Source organism: Bos mutus, chromosome 12 (assembly GCF_027580195.1).
Source record: "Bos mutus isolate GX-2022 chromosome 12, NWIPB_WYAK_1.1, whole genome shotgun sequence".
NCBI classification, from domain to species: Eukaryota; Metazoa; Chordata; class Mammalia; order Artiodactyla; family Bovidae; genus Bos; species Bos mutus.
Window position 1 is genome coordinate 2,847,967 of NC_091628.1, and position 26,116 is coordinate 2,874,082.

Below are 26,116 nucleotides of genomic sequence, written 5' to 3' on the forward strand. Positions count from 1 at the left end.
AACAGTGTCCCCAGCAGGTGGGCACTACAGCAGGGACATTGGGGAGTGCTCTCCTCCCACGGTGGAACCCCTGCAGCAACCCTCCTTGCTGGCTGAAAACAGCCTTAGACTCAGTTACTTCTTACTGACCCATACAATCACCCTGCTCCTGATTTAGCAAAGAGAGAAATTTTGAGATAACCAGAAAATTACTTAAGAAAGTAACTTTACTCAGTCAGATCATAAGCAATCTGACCTGTGAGAAATTCATGTACTTCCCCACACAGGGATAGGATGAAGCATGTGAGATATGGGGGAAATACTAATGTTGGTCTCATCTCATTAACTTCATCTGTGAAGCCCAGAAGAATGCTTGGTACATGCAGGTACTAAAGTAACATTTGTGATACGCATAAATAAATGGCTGATTCTAGGGCTAGGATAGGAAGATACAAGATGAGCCTGGACCATCTTGTTATGGCAGAAGTAAAGAAGAGACCCAGAAAAATGTGTGGACATAACAAAAGCACACACAAGCCAGCTTGAAGAGGCTTCTGCTGGCCAAATCTGAGACAATTTTAAGCATCACAGTAATCAAGAGTAGTAACCCACTGAATAAAATAGGAATATATGAACCTATGCTGATAATAATAAGATGGTAAAAAATTGAGAAAAGAGAGAGTTCTTCCTTAAAGAATAATTCAGACAGATAAATGTGGATGGAAGAGTAGAGTTAGAAATTCACCAGTTTTCAATTACCATAAAAAGATTGGTTTGGAGCACGAATCATTACTGGATACTAAATCTAGAGGGAAGAGTGTGATGAAGAGCAGGATTTGTATATATTCTTAATATGATTACCTCCAGATTACTTATTAGTTGTAACGATAAATTCAAAGCAGTGACATGATTTTGATTAAATACAATCTAAATGGAATATGTGATCTTAAGCTGGATCCTGTGTTGGAGGTTCCAAAAAATGATAAAAGACTTTATTAGAACAATTGACAATATCGGAATATGGACTGCTTTAGATAAAAAGCATATCTATGTTAAATTTTCTGAAGTTGTACCAATGATGCATAAAATGATAGCTTTATTCTTACCAAATCTATACTGAAATGTTAAGGGATAAAGGGACATGATAGATGCTATCTATTTGAAACAAGTTTAGACAGGAAATATTAGACAGAACACATGCATAGAAAGGAGAAGATGCAACAAATATTGCAGATGTTAAAATTTGTTTCTCTGTGTAAAAGGTATTATGCTTTGTATTATTTTGGCATCTTTTCTATGAGTTTGAAATTATTTCCAAATAAAAAGTTAAAGATATAATATAGCAAATACACAAAACAAAATAAGGTCAGAGAGGGTATAAGCCGAACACTACTGCTGGTCAAATAACGGGAGGAATTTTGACCAGAGGAAATGAGAGGGCGAGGAGGTCTTTAAGTCAGGAAACAAACAAACAAAAACAATAATCAAAAAAACTTTACAGGAGCAGAGATATGGAAGAGGATAGTAAAGGCAAAGGGAGAAGAGAGTCCTGAGGTATACGAAATTATAGAGGTAAATTAGTAATACTAATTTGGATATACATTTGTGAGTCTATCTTGAATGTCCAAGTACAGATTATCAACTCAAATCCAAACAATTATATTATAAGTAATACATCCTGTCTTCATATGTGATAAATTACTGTAAGGACCGTAAAGGAAGATTTAAAATTTTTTTTTAATTTTGTTTTAAGGGTATAGCCGATTAACAATGTGATAGTTTCAGGGGAACAGTGAAGAGACTCAGCCATGCATCTACGTGTATTCATTCTCCCCCAAATTTCCCTCCCATCCAGGCTGCCACATAACATTGAGTAGAGTTCCCTGTGCTATACAGTGGGTCCTTGTTGGTTATCCATTTTAAATATGGCAGTGTGTGCATGTCACTCCCAAACTCCCTAATTCTCCCTTCTCCTTATCTTTCCCTTCCCTACAGCCCTCAATTCATTCTCTAAGTCTGAAGACTGTTTCTGTTTTGTAAGTTCATTTGTATATTTTCTTTTTAGAGTCCACATATAAGGAGTGTCGCAGGATATTTTTCCTTCTCCGTCTGACTTACTTCGTTTAGTATGACAATCTCTAGGTCCATCCATGTTGGGAAGATTTTTCAAAGTATGATTTCAGAGAAAAAAAGATTATTTCTAGCTCTTTCTAAATCTAAACAAACACTAAGCAAACAAATAATTCCCTATGTGCTGCTCACATATTTAGTTATAAAATAAAATCCCAAATAATGCTGCTCAGAAAATGGTAAAAAAGTGAGAGAGAAGACAAGTTATTACAGTGAACACTGGCCCCAGTTCAAATTCCCTCAGAATTTTCAGTTTATTCAACCACTTATAAATTGATGAAAAATTACTTGAAAGATTTGCATTTCTGATAATCAGCAGCTCTTTTCTTTCCTCAAGTTTCTTCAGCCTGCACAATCAACCCTTTCAGATGAAACAGGATTCTCCTGTTCGGGCTCCCCTCCCTGAGCTGGGAACTACTGTGGAGCAAGCAAAATGCCCTGAACCAGCTGCTCGCTACTCTTCTGCTTTCTGGGCAAAGAACACATTCTGCCTGGTCCTTGTGGGAGTTATCAATGGACTCAGGGAGAGTGATTCACAAGATCAAAGGCAGCTGTGAGGTCAAGGGGGCCCAGCTGGCCCAGAGGCTCAGCCCCCAGGAGGAGGTAATTGGTAGTTCTGTGCTTCAGTGGAGTGGAGTGGGTAAAAGCTGGATTAGAGAAGGTCAAAGAGAGAATTGAAGGAAAGAAATTTACAGGAACAGGTGTGGACTTTTGGCTAAGAGAAATTATTTAAGCAAAAGAACAAGGTCAAAGGAGAGAGAACCAAAGCCCAAGGAGTCAGCAGGAGACACTGCACTCTCCTGGGACGTGGCTCAGAGCCTGGGCCCTGTGAGCATGAGGGAGCTGGCAGTGCCACCAGAGGAAGGAGCTGGAAATCAAGGTTAATGGAAAGCTACTGATTATGAAGCAGAGTTGGAGAAGTCAGACCCAGAGAAATGGAATCCAACAGAGTGTAATAAGAAGGGCATTTAAATCCATATGTCAGAGTGGTTAATGGATTAGAAGCTGTGAAAAGTATAAGTGGGACAAGGATAAAAGAGGAAAGAGTTTTACTAAAGAAAAAGGAACAGAGAGAGGCTTCCAGGAAGAAATATTTTATGTTAAAACAGTGGCTAAGCCAACCAAAAGAACTCAGCACAATGTTCTTTTACATAGGTGCCTAGAAAACGCATTATTTTAAAAGTTTTAAACATAAAATATTTGCTTCATAAAACTCTTCCTTTAAAATACATACAAAATATAAGACAAAAATAATAGAATGAATACTCACAAGCCTGCTGCTCTATGTTGGAACTAGCACATCACCAACACCCCGCAGAATGGAAGTCTGGGCCCCATCCCCGACCCCCTGCACAGAGCGTGTGTGGAGTCATACATGTGGGGCTTATCCTTTCCTTTGTAAAAATATTTTTTCCACATATGTGTACATCCCAAAGCGTTACATTGGTTAGTCTTCTCTCTTTTTGAGCTTTATAAATATGGTAACATGGTCCCACTGGATGTAGTTTTAAATACTTTTATCACTGATGTTTATTTCTTGTATTAGTCAAGGTTCTCCACAGAGGCAGATCCTGTGGGAGATATATATTTAATTTTATTTATTTTGAGGCATTGACTCATATGATAATAGGGACTGGCAAATATGAAATTTGTATACCAAGCTGGCAGGCTGGAGATGTAAACTCCAGCAGAGTTTCTACATCACAGACTTGAGGCAGAATTCTTCTTCAGGAAAATGCCAATCTTTGCTCTTAAGACCTTCAACTGATTATATGTGGCCCACCCACATCACAGGCCACTCATGGACCCACATCATGGGCCCATTACTTTGTCAACAAAGGTCCATCTAGTCAAAGCTATGGTTTTTCCAGTAGTCATGTATGGATATAAGAGTTGGACCATAAATAAGGTTGAGTGCTGAAGGATTGATGCTTTCTACAGTGTTGTAGAAGACTCTCGAGAGTCCCCTGGATAGCAAGGAGATCAAGCCAGCCAATCCTAAAGGAAATCAGTCCTGAATATTCATTGGAAGGATTGATGCTGAAGCTGAAACTCCAATACTTTGGCCACCTGATGCGAAGAGCCAACTCATTGGAAAAGACCCCGATGCTGGGAAAGATTGAGGGCAAGAGGAGAAGAGGATGACAGGAAGAGATGATTCGATGGCATCACCAACTCAACAGACACGAGTTTGAGCAAACTCCAGGAGATGGTGAAGGACAGGGAAGGCCGGCATGCTGCAGTCCATGGGGTCACAAAGAGGCAGACACCACTGAGCGGCTGAACAACAACCCACATCATGGTGGATAATCTGCTTTACTTAAAGTCTACTGATTATACATCTTAACTCACATCTGAAAAGTATCTCCACAGCAAATCTAGGCTAGTGTTTGAGGAAACCACCAGGCACCATAGCTTGACCAAGTTGACATATAAAATCAACCATCACATGTTTCTAAGATTCCCCCTTGTTTTGTGTAGTTTTAGTTCATTTCAGCTCACTCACCATTCTTCCACATTCTCTTATCAACTGACACTTAAATGTTTCCATTTCTCTGGTGTGAACAAAGCTGCAGTAAATATTCAGGTGCATGTCCCCTTGTGCACTTATTCAATAGATCTTAAAGAGGGTAGGAATGGGATTGCTGGGTTGTAGGCTACACTAGTTCAACTTTAAAAGCTAGTGCTGAATTGCTTGCTAAGGGGATTGCATCAACTTACATTCTTTCAAAACATTTAAATACTTGGAGTTTTTTTCAATATTTGAGATCCAAAAGTAAGTATAGATATGTGAAGAGCTGGATTCATTTGATGATTTGATCCTTATCCATGCTTTCTTCCCTTGTACCTCCACACTTATCCCTCAATTATTTAGAGGCTGAAATGAGAAGTGAGGCAACCTTTATGAAGAGCTTTAAATAAAGACATAGTAAGCTACTCTTACTATTGTCTTACTGTTGGAGAAGGAAATGGCAACCCACTCCAGTGTTCTTGCCTGGAGAATCCCATGGACAGAGAAGCCTGGTAGGCTGCAGTCCATGGGGTCGCACAGAGTCAGACACGACTGAAGTGACTTAGCAACAGCAGCAGCAAGCTACTCTTTCATGCAGTAGGTATTTTCTGAGCATCTGCTATGTACCCAGCAGTGTGCTAGGCATTGGGCAGGATATATAATGATGGATGATGCTCTATCCATTGGAGAAGGAAATGGTAACCCACTCCAGTATTCTTGCCTGGAGAATCCTGTGGACAGAGGAGCCTGGTGGGCTGCTGTCCATGGGGTCACACAGAGTTGGACACGAGTGAAGCGACTTAGCAGCAGCAGCAGCTCCTCTACTCATGCCTTCATAACTAAGGGTCTAGAAGGAACTAGATATACCAATAGACGACTGTAGCAGTGCTAGGATTGAGCAAGTATACGTGTCAGCATACAGTAGGGGTACTTATTTATAGTCTAGAGAATTGAGGACATTTCATAGGTATTTAATCACTTATGGTGACTAATAATATATAGGCATTGGTAGTCATGGGTGGATATGTGGTTTTATGGTTATTAAATATTTGAGTTGCTATATAGTGTCTATTGGAGATTGTACTAAGCCTACCTCCCTGGAGTAATATAAGATTTTTTACATATACAGAGAATTTCAGTGAAGCAAAATTTCAATTTTCCATAGCAAGAAATCACTACCCTCAAGGTGGGAGAAACCAGTATTATGGAACCCAAATTTGCATTGGTCATGCCAGAGCCATCTCTGAGCATTTCTTTTGGAAGCTTCTCCTTATCTCTTTGAGCAAGGTAGAAAGGAAGCTGTGGAAGTGATTTTTTTTCTTGATCCTAACATGAGCATGGCTTGAACTAAAAGTTCAGGAAGAGAGCAAAGACATTTTTCATTCTCTCCAGTGATGGCACAAGGGCTATTGCTTTTCATCTTCTTGAGTCCTAAGATGTCATTTACCTAAGTCTGCCAAATGATACAGTTTATTTCTAAATGATACTCTTCTTAGAATAACGAGCATTTATTTCTAGGGTAGTGGCTCTTAGCCTGTTGTTTCTTTGCTACATATTTGTTAACAAGTGTGTTTATTAAGAATGCAAGCTCTTTTCTTTGCATAATTCATTTTCTGTAGCTACTCTTCCTAATCAGGTCGTTGCATTCTGTAATAAGCGTCTTTATAGGAATGCATGACTATAAAAATAGGCTGAAATTCAATACACAGAAACAGTGAGCTTCAGACCAGCTAGCAGAAAGATTTATTTTAGCAATATAGCTCTGTGGAGGCTGCTGCCTGGTACTTTTTATCCAGCTTACAACATTTTATCTCCTTATGTTGGTCAGAGTTAGTCCTAAGAGTAGGATTCATCTTTAGGAAATCTTGAGTGTCAATAAACTATACTGGCCTTCCTGAAGGCTCCAGCCCCATACATTCTGAGGAGGAAGGCACACCATCCCAGTAACATATTGGTTCTTTCCGACTCTACACTCGACCTGCCTCTTCAGTCAATTTGTCCATCCCTCTCCTAGTAACAGTAGAGTCATAGCATTTGCAGGGGGCAGGTCACAGAGCTGTAAGCAGGGCCATTAAAACACAATAATCTTTGGGAATCGTCCACGTTCACAGCACCTTCCCCCTCCCTGCCACTGCTTTTCTGAATGCAAATACAGCTAAACAGAACCCTATGGAGCATCCCCCAAGTTCCCTTCCCCATATCCTCTGCTTTAGCTCCTCTCTGAAGTACATAGATAATAGTATCTGATGTGCAAATCCTGAACTGTTTTCAGTTCAGTTCAGTTCAGTCACTCAGTCGTGTCCAACTCTTTGCGACCCCATGAACTGCAGCACACCAGGCCTCCTTGTCCATCACCAACTCCCGGAGTCCACCCAAACCCACGTCCATTGAGTTGGTGATGCCATCCAACCATCTCATCCTCTGTCGTCCCCTTCTCCTCCTGCCCTCAATCTTTTCCAGAATCAGGGTCTTTTCAAATGAGTCAGCTCTTCGCATCAGGTGGCCAAAGTATTGGATTTTCAGCTTCAACATCAGTCCTTCCAATGAACTGTTTTACAAATGCTAAAATCCCCACCAAATGGAAGAAATTAACTACTCTACTGATGACCATGAGCACATGGCCCCAGGTCTTCTGGTGCCTGAGGACTGATAATGATAATCCCTGTGACATCATCATCAAACAGTCAGAGAATTGTGTATGAGCCGATCACATAGCCTGGGATGTCCTCCCCTCATCTTGCCTTTAAAAATGCTTTGCTGAAACCCATCCTGGAGTCTGGGCTTTTTGAGTACTAGTTGTCTTGGACTCCTTGTGTGGAGCCTTAAACACTGCACTTTCCTTTGCCATAAACCAGGATCAACAGATGGACTATACTGTGTGCCAGTGAGTGGACCCTCATTTGGTTGGGTAACACTAATAGCCAGTTTTATGGTGCCTTTCACAAAATTCCCTTGCCCTCAGTGAGGGATTAGAGAATTTTTTGAGAAATAACTCTTCCAGATAAAGAGATCTCCAGCTACTGACATTTCTCTTTTACCAAAAGCCTTGTTTTCTTCAGAACTAAACATCATCCAGTTTAGCTCATGGGTGGAGAAGTCATGCCAGTGTGCACCATGCTCCACTGATAGACAAGTCATACTCAGGAACACTGAACTTCTAACCAGCAACTTTGGAATTGCCAGCCTTAAATGTGAATGTTCAGCCAAGGATCACTATTTATTTGAGGAATGCATCCACCATTAAAGTGAACAACAAACAAACAAGTAAAAAAGTTCCCATAAAACACAGACAATGCAGAAGAAAACAAACAAAAATCTATATTTAATATCTTCAAAGCAATAAAAGATACTATATCTATAAAACAAACACAAGAGGCTATAAAAAAAAAACAGTGGATTAGAAAGAGCCCTTAAAATTAGAAATATGGTAGCAGAATACACAATTCAATAAAAGGACTAGAGGATGAAATTGAGGATCTCAGAAAATAGAACCAAAGGGGACAGAAAATAGAAGAAAGAAAAGAAAATTAGAAAATCAATCCAGAAAGTCTAATATCAAACTAGTAAGAGAGACATAAAAACAAAGATGAGGAAATTATAAGAAAAATAATAAAAGATTTTCCAGTCATGAGAATACTTAAAAAAAAAAAGGATCTTCCCTGTTTTCCTTCTTGGGAGGCAGCTGGAAGATGAGCTCAGGCAAATAGAGAGTAAACAGAGAAAGACCCCGAAAAGTGGGTAGCCATGGAAAACAGCAAGGAGATCAAATCAGTCCATCCTCAAGGAAATCAACCTTGAATATTCATTGGTAGGACTGATGCTGACGCTCCAATACTTTGGCCACCTGATTTGAAGAGCTGACCCACTGGAAAAGATCCTGTGGGAAAGACTGAAGGCAGGAGGAGAAGGGGACAACAGAGGATGAGATGGTTGGATGGCATCACTGACTCTATGGACATGAGTTTGAGCAAGCTCCAGGAGATTGGTAAGGACAGGGAAGCCTGGTGTGCTGAAGTCCATGGGGTCCCAAAGAGTCGGACATGACTAAGTGACTGAAAATAACAACATCAACAATCTAAAACAAGAAGGAAGAAAACAAAGCCTTAGATGTGCTTGGGAGGAGGAGCTGACAACTTGATCTAGATCGACATCTAGTTAAAAACTGGAAGAATATTAGGGACAATTACAGAGAAAAGGAGAAACAATTAACTTTAGGAAAAGATAATGTACAAGAAAGGAAATGTAACTGTAGCACACTTGTTGACTCAGTACAGTATTTGTGTAGCTATAATAACAGAAAATAACAATTATGAGATAATATTGACAGGAAGAAGGGATGGGAAGCAAGGATGAATGGGGCTGAGGATGAGGCAGCAATGTTGAAGTCTCAGCCACCGTGTATATGTGTGTGTGTCTGTGTGTGCGTGTGCGTGTGCTTACTTGCTCAGTCACGCCCAACTCTTTGGGACCCCATGGACTGTAGCCCACCAGGCTCCTGGGTCCATGGGATTCTCCAGGGAAGAATACTGGAGTGGGTTGCCGTTTCTTTCTCTAGGGGATCTTCCTGGGTCTCCTGCATTGCAGGTGGATTCTTTACCTTCTGAGCCCCCAGGGAAGCCCCTCAGACACCATAATAAGATTATGTTATGTCTACAATGAATAAATCAAAAGGTAGCAGGATAAACATATTACTTTAAAATATGGAGTTACGCATACAGAAGAAAACTATCAAAAACGTGGAAAGAGATGGAATCTGTGGAATGGACTCTGAGATGGGAAATACGAAGGCAGGAGCTGCTACGTTCAGCTTAAGTCTTATAACCTGCTTCATGTTTAAACTGTGCATGTGTTCCATCGATGGAACCAAAAATTAACTTTCAAAATAATGCAATAGGGGTTCTTAATTACTATGCACAGCTTTAATTTTTCCCTTAGGACCAATCACTAGAAATGAAATGACTGGATCAAAGGATTTGATCATTTGAGGCCAAATCTATATCTATACATCTGTATGTTTATATCTAGATATTATTTTATTATATATATCTAGATAAGATATATATCTAGATAAGATATATATCTAGATAAGATATATATCTAGATAAGATATATTTATCTTTTATATTTTATTTATATTTATATTTATATTTTAAAATTTGTTTAAAAATTATTTTAGGTTCAACATTTTAATTTATTTTAATTTTCAGTAGTGCCTTATATTGGAGAAGGCAATGGCCACCCACTTCAGTACTCTTGCCTGGAAAATCCCACCGACTGAGGAGCCTGGTTGGCTGCAGTCCTTGGGGTCCTAAAGAGTCCGACCAGACTGAGCGACTTCACTTGCACTTTTCCCTTTCATGCATTGGAGAAGGAAATGGCAACCCACTCCAGTGTTCTTGCCTGGAGAATCCCAGGGACGGGGGAGCCTGGTGGGCTGCTGTCTATGGGGGAGCCTGCTGGGCTGCTGTCTATGGGGTCGCACAGAGACGGACATGACTGAAGAGACTTAGCAGCAGCAGCAGCAGCAGCAGTGCCTTATATATGAACCACATTATACCATCTATGATAAATGATCCAAACCTATGTAAGCACAGATTAAATGAAGAAGATAACCTTTCAATCCCTTTCTGGTCTCCACTTCCCTGCTCAAGAGCATCCAACCATAACAGGTTTTAGTTTATAGATAAAACATATATACAAATACTTATTTTTGTATAAAAGGAGTCACAAAACCCTTGTTTTACAAATTGCTTTCTACGCTTAAGAATACAAATTGAGAATTTCCCCAAGTCAAGGTTTTAAATATTTGCTTGTATGCATTTTGAACAATGTACTGTGATCCATCCACCAAGCCAGGGTGGACCTCTACCTCAACAGTGGTCTTGATGACGTTACACAGCACCAAGAGGGTGTGAAAATGCTTATTACTCACATAATGAGGCTTTCTGAGAAGAATAAAGCAGGCTCCCAAGCTGGTCTGGAGGAGGTTTAAGAAAGCAGCGAAGGGATGTTTCAGGCTGGTTACGGAGCCAGAGCCGCAGCGGGCAGGGGTGGGGCGGCCTCCCACCGCGGCTCGTGTCTCGCGTGGTTTGAACTGAGCGCCGACAGAGGGGCTTGCCAGGGTGGGGCCGGCTCAGGCGACGGGGCATGGAGCACGCCTTCTCTTTACAGTGTTGACTGTTCCTCAGAACTTGGGGTACACAGGCCTTCGTCACACTGGGAAAATAATCTGACTTCCCAGCAGTGGATGGAGCTTAGAGACAGACTGAGCGGTAACTGCATTTCCTGTTGGGTTGGTAACCTGCCAGGCACCGGGCCAGCGCCCATGGCGGTGATGGCCATGACGAGGCAGGCCGGCCTGACAGCGCCGGGCGCCCCCTCGAGTCTCCATCTGGAGGGGCCCCTCAGCCCGGGCCTTGTTTTAACGCCAAACAGGACTAAACAACTGCACCAGGACCAATCCACCTCTCTGAAGGTCCGTGTTCCCAGCCTGGTTGTGCTTGGCTGTCTCCAGTGGCCAGATGTTGTTTTGAGCTCATTTCCTGTTTACCTCCGGAGGCCTTTCTCTGTCTCTTTTAGGGAAGTGAGTTATCCTGCACTTTGGTCCTCCCCTCTCAGAGCTCTGTTGGCAAAGAGATAAAGGGTGGAAGGAGGCCTAACATTTTCTCAATCTCAGAACCACAGGACTGACAATTGTCTACTCAGCAAGTGTGAAGGGCCAACTGAGAATAACCAGAAAGTGTGCTGACTGAGGTCTAATCACTAAATTTTGGGTAAAAGCTTGAAAATGGCCTGTTGATAGTACATAATAACCAGAACGATTATCCTCTCCCTTGCCGAGAATTCTAATTAATGGGGAAATGCAAAAGAAAAGGGTGAGCTGAGAACAGAAGGTCTCAGCCATCAAGAGCTTGACTCTCCCAGCAGCACTTAGAGCCCTAGGAAGTGTTTAAGCCCAATTTGACATTTCAGATGGAGCAGATTAAAGTCCAGGGTTTTCTCCACCTGGCATAATCCTAGCCTGTGGAAGGCACAGTTAATAATTATTCCCCCTAGCCTAGAGAGCATTCCACAATAGAATCTCTGATCTTGGCAAGCCCAGGGTGGGTCGTGGCCAGCACTTTCAAAGCTGGCGCACAAAGGCCTGGCCGACTCTGGGTGAGAAAGTCTTCAGCGTGAAGTGTTCCTGCTCCCTTGTTCCCGGCCACTTTCCCACCACCTCTGCATCACTAATCTCTCAATTCCACTGTGCTCTTGGCACTTGAGAGTGACTTTGTGCTCAGAGGAACAGGTGGGCATGTGGAGGAAAAGGAGGGAGACTTGTAATGGCTGAGCGTATTGGGAGAGATGGGCCAAAGGTCCACAGTGGTCTGTCCCATCGGCATGCTGGAAACTTGAATTGCTGACAAGCTGAAGGGTAAGGATTTGGTCACTCACTAATGACAACAATGCAGGGTCACTCAGGAGGGGAGAAGTTACAATTCAAGGCAAACCCACATACAGATATTGGGCAACTGTGCCGTCCAGATATGAGGGGACTCTGACAGCCAGGCTGACAGAATGACAGATAATATTCCCAGAGGAAGGTGCTGTAAGGCAGAGTTTCTGCCACTGAGTCACTGCTATCAAACTGCAGGCCTGGGACTCCCTGACTGTCCATTGGCTAAGAATCTGCCTTCCAAAGCAGGGGAGGTAAGTAGGTTTTGTCAAGGGAGCGTAATCTCCTTGGTTCTGTCTCATCTCAACAAAAATTTGAAATGATGGACTTTAAAGCCCTTAGCGTGTCACTGCTCTCAGACAATGTTATAGCATTGTTTTATTTAGAAAATAAATAAAATTTATTAATCAGTTTTATTTAGAAAATAAAGGAAAATACGAAAATAAAGGAAAATACATCCTCAAGGCGTGAGGGCGTGCCGACGTGGAGAGAAGAGAAAGAGAGAAAGAGCGCACGCATGGGAGAGAGAGACCCCCTGGCCTTTTGGTTCCCCTTTTTACATGTTTTTTTTCTCCCCCTGGGCCTGCCCTGTGTAAATTGGGCCAGCAAGGAGTGCTGTTTGTTCTACCCGAGGTCCTTACTCCAGTCCTCAGACCTTCCTTTGTTCTGTTTTCGCGGGCTTTTCCCTTCCTTGTTTTTTAACCACCGCCTTTCTGGACTCCTTTTCCCTATTCTGACTACCTAACAGTTTGATCCCTGGTTGGGGAACTAAGATCCCACACGCCACAGGACAGCTGAGCCCTCAAGCCACAATGAAGACCCAGCACAGCCAAAGTTCAAAGAAAAAAACAAAACCCACAGGCCCCAGCTTTGCTTTGTCATCTGTAACTGGTGCACCTTTGCTCACTTCCTTTCCCTTGAGGTAAGACTTACCTCTAATTTCCCAGAGGTAAGACTGAGGAGACGACTAACTATTCCAGTTTCTTCCTGGAGATTTTATATTTAAATCACAAACACCATCAGATAAGATAATATAATCACAGCACTGTGCCAGGAACACAGTGCTCACCTAACTGGTGCCACCCTCTACCTAGAGACACATGCCCCAGCCCTTCTCCCTCACCCATTTTCATTTTCCTTTTCCCTCACGCCTCTCATGCACCCCCTTTCCCTCTCCTTTCCTCTCACTATCTTGGTATTTTGTGGGCTATCTCTGCACATATACTGTCTCTCCTATGTTGGATCAGAAGCTCTGGAGAATAGGACCTGTGTTCCAGGGTTTTTCTCTCCACTCTCATTGATTGGCACAGGGCCTCCCCAGTGGATTCACTTATACACACCAGAAAGTGACCCATAATACAGCATCTCACCCCCAGTGGAGGTTACCCCTCTACGGGAATTGCCTGACTCACTCCATCTTCAACCATTTTAAAGCAGGGCAGGGCTGGTCCCAGAACACCTAAGTGTCACTGTAAGCGCTGTGTGTGGCCCCCATGGATAAGGTACGAAGGCAGAGAAAAGGGGCGGGAGACAGAGGCGCTGCTAGGCAGTTACAGCTTATTTCCTGTATTTGATGGACTTCAAAACTGACCAAAGCTGTCTTGAGGAAGCTTTGGACCAAAAGGATGAGAGGAGGATGATTTGCTTGGGAACTTAACTCAGAAGACTTTCTCAAACCATGGCCTTTCTAGCTAAGGGATGAGCACCTGTATTTAATAGACGGTTAGAGAAAACCTCAGGCCAAAGTAGCTAAGGGAGAGGCAAAAGTTTTCTTCCCTTTTCTGAGAAAGGAATGAAAAAGTAAAATGCTGCTAGGAGGTGTGGTGCTTCTCTCGAGAAGGAGCTGCTGGTCACTGGTCACTTTTCATGGGCCCTAGTATGTGGATATGGGTCATGCGCCTGCTTCAGTGCTCTTCATTAGAGTCTCTGTCCCTTCATCCCCCATCTATCATAAGCACCCACTCTGCCCCTCCAGAGGCGTGTTTACTACCCAGACCTTCAGACTCCAGGTCCCTGCCAGGGCTGTGCACCAGGCCCAGGTTATCCTCCCTGGCCTTAGTTGTTACCTCTGAATATCATCTGTCTTCTGTGCCATTCATTCAGGTCCTGATTCTTGACTTGAAGTCCATGCTTTCTTGGGCCATTTCGGGGTCCAGCCTCTGCAGTCTAATGCATTCTTTCTATTTAGGAAGATTCCCCTAGGAACCCAATGGTTTAAATACAAAGAAGAACTTCTAGTGGTGAGGATTTCAGGCATAAAAATGGACTAGGGGGGTGGGTCCATCTGCGTGGGGAAGGAGACAAAACTTGAACCTTGGTGTCCCATTGGTCAGGTTGGAACAAAGCTTCAGACTTCACTTGTAACATTCAGCTACCATTTTGGAGATGTGCCCTAGTACATGTTGAAAATCATTTCCTGGCTTGGACGTCAGGAAATCTGAGTCCCAGGTCCAGGTTACTGCTCGGCAGCTGTGATATTAGGAGACTCTGGGTCTGTGTTTCTCATCTGTGAAATGAACGTCAAGGATGAGGTCATCTGCTAAGTTCCTTTCAGCTGTGATTCCGTGACTTTCTGATATGGAACTTTGTAGGACTTGCTTTAAACATGGTGGTAGGAGATTATTAAATGCTACTTAGAGAGGGAGACAGAGTGACTAGGAAAGGCCAGGGTAAATTTGGTCATTTTGTTGTCTCTGTGAAAAGCAACTCTGGAGGCAGTCCTTCCCTAAGCAGCTCTAATTTGTGTGGAATTTCCATTGCTGAACTAGAAACACTCAGTGTGAATACCTTCAATTAAGTTAAATGACTTCATGTTCTGTTAAGTTCAGGCTGGCTAGGAATTTCATGACTTTTCCCTGACTTCATTACAATAATGCTTAGCACTAGGTTCACATGTGTGATGTCTACTTGATAGTATTTTCATAATTGTGCAGCTATCAGGAGAAGGCAATGGCACCCCACTCCAGTATGCTTGCCTGGAAAATCCCATGGACGGAGGAGCCTGGTAGGCTGCAGTCCATGGGGTCGCTAAGAGTCGGACACATCTGAGTGACTTTACTTTCTCTTTTCACTTTCATGCATTGGAGAAGGAAATGGCAACCCACTCCAGTGTTCTTGCCTGGAGAATCCCAGGGACGGGGGAGCCTGGTGGGCTGCCATCTCTGGGGTTGCACAGAGTTGGACACGACTGAAGTGACTTAGCAGCAGTAGCAGCAGCATCAAATTATGTTGAGTCCTGGCTGGATGAGGAATGACAGTGAATAGCATAATTGTGAGACTTCACAAGGTACTGACATTTGTGCTTACGCACAGAAGAATTCAGCAAGTAAGACTACTACAGTGGGAGTGTGATTGTGAAGGCTTCATGGGAAAGTTCACGAATTCAAATGTAATTAAGCATGAATTAAACATGATGAGCTGCAGGGCTGATTCTAGCATTGCCGAAGATACATTATGGAAATCCTTTTTGGAAATATGACCAGCTCCTTTTTAAGCATATGTCAGATGCCTAACATATGGTCTCCTAAGGCCTCCAGCATACCTTGGGTGATCCAGGGCAGTCAGCGTATGCTTGGCACTGTGGAAGGTCTAGCTGATCAGCCAGGAAGCCAAGAACATGATGGGCAATTGACCCATCCTTGTCAGAATCTCACTTTTCCTTTTAGAACAAGTATTATAAATTCAAAGAGAAGTTTGAGCCTTTGTAGGATATGGTGCTGTGTCCTGACTTTTCATGCTGGTGCAAGAAGCAACAAATCATGAATGTAGGCTAACGTCTATTTTCAAACAGTTTACAGGGATGATAAAGTAAAGAGATAAATTTCAAGAGTCACACTCACTAATAAATTGACAACTTGATACCTTGTACAGTTTGAGGGACAGAGGAAACCTGGAAAACAACACCCTTATAACTCTCTCTCATCCCCTGATGTCTTTTGCATCCATGTCCCCCAGTTTCCTTTGCACCCTTCTCTCAGTCTCAAAGAGAAGAAATAAATGAGGAATCTGAAGGCAGAACTGCATGTTCAAGCCTCACAACTGATTGCTGTGGGGGTACTGATCTGCTTTTGGGGTCACCTTCCTTATATGTAAAGTTAGGATAATTACATTACCTTTCCACCTCACAAGGCTCCTAAGTGAATGTGATGTGATGACTACAAAAGCCCTTCATCTATATCTGTCTATGTTTTTATCACCTAAATAGAAGATAGACTTCTGATTGGCTCTGTTTTCTGATCATATCCCTAGTGGACTATGGTAGATAATGATCAAATTAATGCGAATAACAACATCAGTGACCATGTATTATATGTACTCTGTGTGAAGCACCATATTAAACATCTTATAATTGCTTCATATATTTATGGAGAGACTTTAATTGTATGACATGATCCTCTCTGAATTCTAGAACTGTAAAGTGTGAGAAGGCTAAAAATGTCTAAAATATAATAGCTAGTTTCTCTTTTAACTTCTCTGGCTATAATTACTGAAGTGAAATATGTTTCTCCATTTTTGGGCAGTGGTTTGTGGTCTTCATATCAGAAGTTGTGGCTGCATCCTGCTCCAATGAAAGGTTTGGGAACATTAAGTACTTTTTGTTTGTTTTTAATCATATCTAATAGTTGTACAAAGGAAGTTTCCTTTATCCAGCCCTTTATTTTTTTCCCGCAAACCCAGATACACAGAATCACCTTTGTTCAGTTGGAAAGAGAGAAGTTTGGCACTCGAGAAGTTCACTGTTCACAAATAGTGGAGGGCACTGGTCACAAAACAGCTTGCAGGCCTGGTTTACCCAAATAACATTAATAGGGGTAGTAATTGTGTTCTTCAGGTTGGACGGAGGAATCTGGAACTAAGGAGGTTGGGATTGTTATTTGAAATTCGTCTGTGTATAAATGTTGGGTGATGGCCGGTGGATGAGATCTTAGAAGTAATACGCAATGCTGAGAAGAGAAAAGGAGCAGAAGAGAAGTCAGCAGGACAGACCACAAAGGAATGGAGAGATAGGGGGCTGGAGTCACAGGAACCGAGAGAAGAGAAGTTGGCCCATGGTGTCAGATGCAGGGAGTGAAATACAGGCAGAAAAATGTTCATGGGGTTGTTGATTTGGTGAGAGCTGTTTCAGTTGTGCCAGGTGAATGCCTGCATGCTAAGTCGCTTCAGTTGTGTGTAACGCTATGGACTGTAGCCCACCAGACTCCTCCGCCCATGGGATTCTCCAGGCAAGAGTAATGAGGTGGGTTGCCGTGCCCTCCTCCAGGGGATCTTCCCAATCCAGGGATCGAACCCTCATCTCATGTCTCCCGCATTGGCAGGCAGATTCTTTATCACTAGTGCCAGCTCAGAAACCTGCCAGGTGAATAGGAGGTGACAAAGTGGAAATCGTTAGGTATAAAAAAACCTTTTAAGCCACCTGTGAAAGTAGGGAAGGAAAGGGTTAAAAGGATAACAATTATTTTAAACAGGGAGAGACTTATCTGTTAACAGTGAGTCGCACAGAAGTTGAAGACCCAGGAGATGAAAGGAGGATGCATTTGATGGAGTAGGTTCTATAAGGACTTGGATAAAATGTGATCCCGAGTGCACAGGTGGGGTTTGGTTCCAGCAGCTGAAGAACCATCTCTTCTGAGGTGGAAAGGAAGAGAGCAAAGATCCAGACAGCTTTTCAGGTCAACAAGTAGGGTCAGGAGGTTGAGGTATTTCTTACTCTATGACTTTCAGTTTCCCCAGTAGAATAGAAGGTGCAGTTGGCTGAGAGTCAAGCTAGAAATAGAATTTGAGGGCAGAAGAGAGTGTGCAAAAGAGCCTGCTCACGTGTTAACATTTTTGGATGGATCTGGTGAAAAGTGACTAGGCGTGCGGGGGCTCAGATGAGGGAGGGGGTCATTCATTAGGAACTGTGCCATTCTACACACGAGAATTCTCTCCTGAGTTCTATGATCATATCTGATCAGGTATGTGAGTGGAAGGATAGATAGGCGAATTGATGCAGGGTTGGAGGTTTTCCTGGCAGGTTCGTTCAAGAGACAAAGATCACAAGATGACTCAGTAAGAGCCTGCAAATAGAGTCTCAGTAAGATTCAAGGACAAGTGAGTGTGCTGAGGGAGGGAGTCAGCCCAGTCAGCTTTACCCTCTTTGTTTTTCAGTTCTCTCCCTTCCCCTATTCACAGACCATCTGCTCAGCTGTGGACCTTGATTCCACTTGCCTGGTTCCTAGTGTCCCTTTTCTTTGCACTGCATCTTTCACAGTCCACCTCAGGCACCATCTGATGCCCAGAAATCCTGCCACCTGGAGATGCCTTGTTTTGCCAGCCAGGCCCCTGGGACCAGATCCCTGCATGCCACTCCATTCCATAGAAGGCGAGCCTTCATTGCACACCTTGGGCCCAGTATTTGGCTCCTGGCTCCTTCTAGGAGGTGCTGTGTCTCCTCTCCAGATTGGTTACTCTCCTGCCTCCATGTTCCAAGGTCAGGATGTTTTCTGGGAGCTAGAAAAGACAGACTTGGAAAGCACTACCCTCATTTTTATCTTATTGAAATATGTCACCTGGACATGGCAGAAAGAAGAAAAATTACCATTGAAACAGTTAGTTTCCTGCTTTTTGAGACTGAAAAGATGATTGCACATGATTAGGTCATAGAAGAGTGACTGATAAATGGTCATATATTCAAATATTGGTCATATATTCAGCTTTTCTGGAATAATTCCAAGAAATCAGCCTGTTCCTGCTCTCCATCTTGACCATGTTTTTACTGGATGTGAGAGGGTCAAAGCCAGAGCTGGTCTTGGATTTTAGGGATGTCAACAGGCTGCTGGCTCTCCGCCCTGGAGCGTTCTCCTGCTCTCTGCTTGGTATGCAGGTCAAACCTGAGAGCCCTTCTGTGAGCTGGCTGCAGGCCTTCCATCTGTCTGAAGCTCAGTGGAACTTCAGGTATCACAATAGGAGATTCACATGCACTGACAGGATTTTTATTTCACCTGCTGTTGATGGTTGATAAAGGAGACAAAAGTGGAAGTGCCATATACTCAGGCTATTCCTTTTCTATCCAGGATTCACTGAATAAATATTTATTGACCACCTACTACGTGCCAGACGCGTCCTCTCCTTGGTGCTAAGGATGCTGTATGGAATGCAAATGGACACAATTCTGACTAGTACAGTTGGGGAGGGATAGAAAGACAGTAATTAAATAATTTTTGAAGTAAATGTAGCATTTCAGCTATAATCAGTGTTAAGGAGAAAAAGTGTATTATGTTTTGAGAACAGGTGAGATGTTCTTTTCTCACTTGGTGAGGTTAGGGAGGATTCTTAGAGGAAGTGACATCTGAGTTGAGATGCGACTGATGGGTAGGAACTCACTAGGTGTAGAGTGGGAGGAATGGGTTAAGGCCCTGAGCAGAAAGGAACCAAAGGATGGTTGTGGGCTTGCATTCAGAGAATGTGGTGAAGTGTGGGTCAAGATGAGCCCTCAGAAGGGAAAAAAAAAAAGAAAAAAAAAACCCTTTACCATTCTTTTAGAGAGGAGTTATAAGTTAATATTTATGAAAGATCACTCACTGCAGTATAGAGAATAGATCCAAGGTGGGAAAAATGATTATTGGGTAATAACAGTTAAGGGATAATTTCAGTGGCCCAGCTAATCAATAAAAATAGGCTGGAGTAGGACTGTGGCAGTAGAGAACTCACACTGCATTTTGGAGACAGACTAGTAGGACGTACTGATGGATTAACGTGCCTCAGGCAGAGGGAAAGTGAGGAGCGACAGATGATTTCCGGAACACTGCTTCGCAACTGTGGCGATGGTGGTGGCAGTTAGTGTTCAATCAGAAGGCTAAAGGGGAAACCATTTTGGTCTGTTAGGGCCCCAGATTAATACAATAATGTTTTTTTTTTCATTTCATATAAAGTTCAGAACTCCTAAATCATTATTTTTAGTTTTTTAAAATTTGTAAACAAGGTATTTGTGAAAAGTGTATTTGTGGATCTTTTGAAATTGTCATTTGAAATTATCATTGACTACATCCTTAACATGTAGTCAAAGACGAACAACTGCATTAATAGCAAGAGGCATAATGTATGTTTAGAAATATGGAGGACAAAAACTCAAAAGGAAGTGGGAATTTAAGGCTCCCAATGGAAGAGAGAGAAAGTGTGTGTGTGCTTATGTAGGAGTATATGTGGGCAGATTATAGTCTATAGATGAGCTTATTTTCTTAGCTACCACATCTATAAATTTGCTACAGTCTTCCCCCACCTTGGTGTGTCATGAGTATAGTAGATCTTATCCTCCTATGTAATGATAAGTTGAGACAAATTTTCTCCTTCTTGGTTTTATGGCTATTTCTTCTAAAATATGGAATAATGTTTTTTGTTTAAGTTACTGTAAATAATCATTCAACTTCAATGCTGAATATTCCAGCTCTTTCCCCCACTCTAGTTCATTGCTATTGCTATTTCGTGTTAGATGGGGCACTGGGTCCAATTATAGCTTTGCATTTAATTACAAACTTTGCATATGTGTGCATTAATTAGAAGATTTTATTGCTTTGTATTTTATGGCTGGAGGTTGTGAACTGTAGCAATCCAATATACCACTTAAGGGGATAATACAAATTTAGAATAATAAAAAGAAATTTATAATGATCATCTCAGGCATCCAAAGTATTGTATAGAAAAATAATAAAGCATAAATGCAATATACACAGGACTCGAGCCCATTCTCCTTCTTTAATTAAGAGGTTTAATCTTATAAAGAAGACATTTAAAGATCTAGAACAACATATACCTGACACTTGTTTAGGCTGAGGATCTAAAAGTAGGACCTTAAGAGTGTGTTTAAATGTGCCTCCCCATTAGAAGAAAGGGGTCATGATGTTAAAACCCATTGTTCTAAGGTCATCTGTATATGAAAAAAGTAGTCCCATGCCTATGAGAAGGGACACATATTGCTTGAATAAGCCTTCGGTCAAGAGGCCTGCTGCTAGAAAAGAGTGAACCTCAGTAAATTAGCAAAACAGTATTTTGACTGAATATTGTAAGACCAAAGACAAAGTAACACTATATAAATGCTGTAATCTAGTTAGTGAATATGCTTCTCACAGGGTTTGTGTTAGAAATCCTGAAACATTTGATTATGTACTGCTGCTGCTGCTGCTAAGTTGCTTCAGTCGTGTCCGACTCTGTGCGACCCCATAGACAGCAGCGCACCAGGCTCCCCCATCCCTGGGATTCTCCAGGCACAAACACTGGAATGGGTTGCCATTTCCTTCCCCAATGCATGAAAGTGAAAAGTGAAAGTGAAGTCGCTCAGTCATGTCCAACAGTTGTACAAATGAGACTGCATATCCACTTACATGGTAAATAATAAAGTAGACACTCCTCTTCACAGATCACAGCCTTGCTGCAGTGAAGGTATTTACTTAACTCTATGAACTATTTCAAATCCTGAAAGATGATGCTGTGAAAGTGCTGCACTCAATATGCCAGCAAATTTGGAAGACTCAGCAGTGGCCACAGGACTGGAAAAGGTCAGTTTTCATTCCAATCCAAAGAAAGGCAATGCCAAAGAATGCTCAAACTACCGCACAATTGCACTCATCTCACATGCTAGTAAAGTAATGCTCAAAATTCTCCAAGCCAGGCTTCAGCAATACGTGAACCGTGAACTTCCAGTTGTTCAAGATGGTTTTATAAAAGGCAGAGGAACCAGAGATCAAATTGCCAACATCTTCTGGATCATTGAAAAAGCAAGAGAGTTCCAGAAAAACATCTATTTCTGCTTTATTGACTATGCCAAAGCTTTTGACTGTGTGGATCACAATAAACTGTGGAAAATTCAGAAAGAGATGGGAATACCAGACCACCTGACCTGCCTCTTGAGAAACCTATATGCAGGCCAAGAAGCAACAGTTAGAACTGGACATGGAACAACAGACTGGTTCCAAATAAGAAAAGGAGTACGTCAAGGCTGTATATTGTCACCCTGTTCATTTAACTTCTATGCAGAGTACATCATGAGAAATGCTGGGCTGGAAGAAGTACAAGCTGGAATCAAGATTGCAGGGAGAAATATCAATAACTTCAGATATGCAGATGACACCACCCTTATGGCAGAAAGTGAAGAGAACTCAAAAACCTCTTGATGAAAGTGAAAGAGGAGAGTGAAAAAGTTGGCTTAAAGCTCAACATTCAGAAAACTAAGATCATGGCATCTGGTCCCATCACATCATGGGAAATAGATGGGGAAACAGTGGAAACAGTGTCAGACTTTATTTTTTTGAGCTCCAAAATCACTGCAGATGGTGATTGCAGCCATGAAATTAAAAGACACTTACTCCTTGGAAGGAAAGCTATGACCAACATAGATAGCATATTCAAAAGCAGAGACATTACTTTGTCAACAAAGGTCCATCTAGTCAAGGCTATGGTTTTTCCTGTGGTCATGTATGGATGTGAGAGTTGGACTATGAAGAAAGCTGAGCACCAAAGAATTGATGCTTTTGAACTGTGGTGTTGGAGAAGACTCTTGAGAGTCCCTTGGACTGCAAGGAGATCCAACCAGTCCATTCTAAAGGAGATCAGTCCTGGGGGTTCATTGGAAGGACTGATGCTAAAGCTGAAACTGCAGTACTTTGGCCACCTCATGCAAAGAGTTGACTCACTGGAAAAGACTCTGATGCTTGGAGGGGTTGGGGGCAGGAGGAGAAGGGGACGACAGAGGATGAGATGGCTGGATGGCATCACCGACTCAATGGACATGAGTTTAAGTGGACTCCGGGAGTTGGTGATGGACAGGGAGGCCTGGCGTGCTGCAGTTCATGGGGTTGCAAAGAGTTGGACATGACTGAGCGACTGAACTGAACTGAACTGAACTGATGAAGCCAAGAGCCATGCCCAAGGCTGATGAGTCATAGTAAAAAGTTCTGACAAAACATGACTCACTGGAGGAGGGAATGGCACCAACTCCAGTATTCTTGCCATGAGAACCCCATAAGCAGTATGAAAGGCAAAAAGATGACACCAGAAGATGAGCCCCCCAAGTCTCAAGGTGTCCATTGTGCTCCTGAGGAAGAGTGGGGGACAATTATGAATAGCTGCAGAAAGAAAGAAGCAGCTGAGCCAAAACAAAATGACACTCAGTTGTGGATGTATCTGGTGATGAAAGTAAAGTCCAGTGCTGTAAAGAGCAATATTGCATAGGAACCTGGAATGTTAGGTCCATGAATCAAGGTAAATTGTAAATTGCTCAAGCAGGAGATGCAAGAGTGAACATCAGCATCTTAGGAATCAGTGAACTAAAATGGACGGGAATGGACAAATTAAATTCAGATGACCATTGTATTTACTACTGTGGGCAAGAATCCCTTAATAGAAATGGAGTAGTCCTCATAGTCAACAAAAGAGTCCAAAATGCAGTACTTGGGTGTAATCTCAAAAATGAAAGAATGATCTTGATTTGTTTCCAAGGAAAATCATTCAGCATCACAGTAATCCAAGTCTGTCCCCCAAACACTGATGCCAAAAAAGCTGAAGTTGAAAGATTCTATGAAGACCTACAAGACCTTCTAGAACTAACACCAAAAAAAGATGTCTGTTTCATCACAGGGGATTAGAATGCAAAAGTAGGAAGTCAAGCAATAACTGGAGTAACAGGCATTTTTGGGCTTGGAGTACAGAATGAAGCAGGGCAAATGCTAACAGAATTTTGTCAAGAGAATACTCTGGTCATAGCAAACACCCTCTTGCAACAACATGAGAGACCATTCTACACATGGACATCACCAAATGGTCAATATTGAAATCAGGATGATTATATTCTTTGCAACTGAAGATGGAAAAGCTTTATACAGTCAACAAAAACAAGACCTAGAGCTAACTGTGGCTCAGATCATCAGCTCCTTATTGCAAAATTCAGACTTAAATTGAAGAAAGTAGGGAAATCACTAGGCCATTCAGGTATAAACCTAAATAAAATCCATTATGATTATACAGTAAAGGTGAATAGATTCAAGGGATTAGATCTGATAGACAGAGTGCCTGAAGAAATACGGACAGAGGTTTATAACATTGTACAGAAGACAGTGATCAAAATCACCTCAAAGAAAAAGAAAGACAAGAAGACAAAGTGGTTGTCTGAGGAGGCTTTACAAACAGCTGAGAAAAGAAAAGAATGGAAAGGCAAGCAAGAAAGGGAAAGACATATTTAACTGAATGCAGAGTTCCAGAGAATAGCAAGGAGAGATAAAAAGGCCTTCTTAAATAAACAATACAAAGAAGTAGAAGAAAACAACAGAATAGGAAAGACCAAAGATCTCTTCAGGGAAATTGGAGTTATCAAGGGAATATTTCATGCAAGAGTGGGCATGAGAAAAGACAGAAATGGTAAGGATCTAACAAAAACAGAAGGGATTAAGAAAAGATGAAGAAAAATACACAGAGCTATACTAAAAACGTCTTAATGACCCAGATAACCAAGATGGTGTGGTCATTTCCCTAGAGCCAGTCATCCTGGAGTGTGAAGTCAAATGGGCCTTAGGAAGCATTACTATGAACAAAGCTAGTGGAGGTTGATGGAATTCCAGCTGAGCTATTTAAAATTCTAAAAACTGACGCTGTTCAAGTGCTGTACTCAGTGTGCCAGCAAACGTGGAAAACTCAGTAGTGGCCAAGGACTGGAAAAGGTCAGTTTTCTTTCCAATCCTAAATGCCAAAAGATGTTCAAATTACTGTACAATTGCTCTCATTTCACATGCTAGTAAGGTTATCCTCAAAATCCTTCAAGCTAGGCTCCAGCAGTACATGAACTGAGAACTTCCAGATGTACAATCTGGATTTAGAAAAGGCAGAGAAACCAGAGATCATATTTGCCAGTATTCACTGGATCATAGAGAAAGTGAGGAAATTCCAGAAAAATATCTGCTTCATTGACTACACTAAATGCTGGGTTGGATGAATCCCAAGCTATAATCAAGATTGCTAGGAGAAGTATCAACAACTTCAGATATGCAGATGACACTACTCTAATGGCAAAAAGTGAAGAGGACTAAAGAACTTCTTGATGAGTATGAAAGAAGAGAGTGAAAAGGCTGGCTTAAAACTCAACATTCAAAAAACTTAGGTCAGGGCATCTGGTTCCATTATTTCATGGCAAATATAATGCGGAAAAGTGGAAGCAGTGACAGATTTTATTTTCTTGGGCTCCAGAATCACTGCAGACAGTGACTGCAACCATAAAATCAAAGGATGATTGCTCCTTGGAAAGAAAGCTATGGCAAGCCTAGACAACATATTATAAAGCAGAGACATCACTTTGCTGCCACAGGTTTGTAAAGTCAAAGCTATGATTTTTTTCAGTATGCTTGTAGGGATGTGACAGTTGGTCTGTAAAGAAAGCTGAACACTGAAGATGATGCTTTTGAATTATCATGCTGGAGAAGACTCTTGAGAGTCCCTAGGACAGCAAGGAGATCAAACCATTCAATCATAAAGGGAAGCAAGCCTGAATATTCATTGGAAGGACTGATGCTGAGGCTGAAGCTCCAATACTTTGGCCACCTGGTGTGAGGGGTCAGGTCACTGGAAAAGACCCTGATGCTGGGAAAGACTGAGGTCAGGAGGAGAAGGCAGAAACAGAGGAAGAGATGGTTGGATGGCATCACTGACTCAATGGACGTGAGTTTGAGCAAATTTCAGGAGACAGTGAACGATAAGGGAGCCCTGTGTGTTGCAGTCCATGGGGTTGCAGAGAGTCAGAAACAACTTAGCGACTGAACAACAACAAAAGTAGGCAATAAACCAGGTTTCTCATTATTGGAGGAAGAGGGAAGGCTAAAACAAAATCCATGGTGTTGGCCTGAAATCAGCATCAGTATAAATTCCTTGACTTTGATATATACAAGCAGAGAGATGGGTACCAAAATACAAGTGTATCCTCAGAGTTACATGGGTAAATTATATAAAGTGTTACAAATATTAAAGTAGCAAAGGGTTAAATAAAGGTCAGTGGACTTGACAGCCTCAGTAACCTTCCCTTCTACTCTGAGTGATGCTAGGAT